The sequence below is a fragment of the Chinchilla lanigera genome, unplaced genomic scaffold (genome assembly GCF_000276665.1).
Source record: "Chinchilla lanigera isolate Chin_1 unplaced genomic scaffold, ChiLan1.0 scaffold00074, whole genome shotgun sequence".
In the NCBI taxonomy this organism is placed as follows: Eukaryota; Metazoa; Chordata; class Mammalia; order Rodentia; family Chinchillidae; genus Chinchilla; species Chinchilla lanigera.
In genome coordinates this window covers 943,117-944,205 of record NW_004955475.1, presented here as the reverse complement: position 1 = coordinate 944,205, position 1,089 = coordinate 943,117, and positions in this window count along the sequence as shown.

The window sequence follows — 1,089 nt, the reverse complement described above, 5'->3', positions numbered from 1 at the left end:
TGTTGGTTCTTCCTATCCATGAGCAAGGAATATTTTTCCATTTACTGAAATCTTCTTCGATCACTTTTTTCAGAGTACTGTAGTTTTCATCAAATAGATCTTTGACTTCTTTTGTTAGATTGATCCCTAAATACTTCAATTTCTTGGATGTTATTGTGAAAGATATGGTTTCCTTAATTTCTCTCTCAGTCTGTTTGCTGTTTTAGTATAGGAATGCTATCGATTTTTGGGTGTTGACTTTGTATCCAGCTACACTGTTGAATTTGTTGATGAATTCAAGGAGTCTTCTTGTGGAGTTTTTGGGGTCTTCCATGTAAAGTATCATGTCATGTGCAAATAGTGATAGTTTTACTTCTTCCTTTCCTATCCTTATTCTTTTTATTTCTCTCTCTTGTCTAAATGCTCTAGCTAATGGTTCCAGAACTATATTGAACAGGAGTGGTGGCAGCGGACATCCTTGTTTTATTCCTGACTTTAAAGTAAAAGTGTCAGTTTTTGTCCATTTAGAATGTCATTGGCTGTTGAAATGTCATAGACGGCTTTCATCAGGTTAAGGTAAAGACCATCTATTCCTATTTTCTGTAGAGGTTTTATCATGAGTGCATGTTGGACTTTGTCAAAAGCTCTTTCTGCATCTATTAAGATTATCAAGTGGTTTTTGTCTTTGGCTTCATTGATATGGCATATAACATTTATAGATTTGAAAATATTGAACCAAACCTGCATTCCTGGAATGAATCTGACTTGGTTGTGATGTATGATTTTCTTGTAATTTGCAGAATTCTATTTGCAAGTATCTTATTGAGTATCTTTGCATCTGTATTCATGAGGGAGATTGGTCTGTAGTTCTCTTTCTTGGATGGGTCTTTCTCTGGTTTTGGTATGAGTATGATGCTTGCCTCCAGAAATGAGTTAGGGAGAATTGTTTCCTTTTCAATTTCATTGAATAGTTTGAGGAGGGTTGGTGTTAAATCTTCTCTGAATTTCTTGTAAAATTCTTCTGTGAATCCATCAGGGCCCAGGCTTTTCTTTGTTGGTAGGTTTTTAATCACGTTTTCAATCTCAGTAATTGGTATTGGGTTGTTCAGG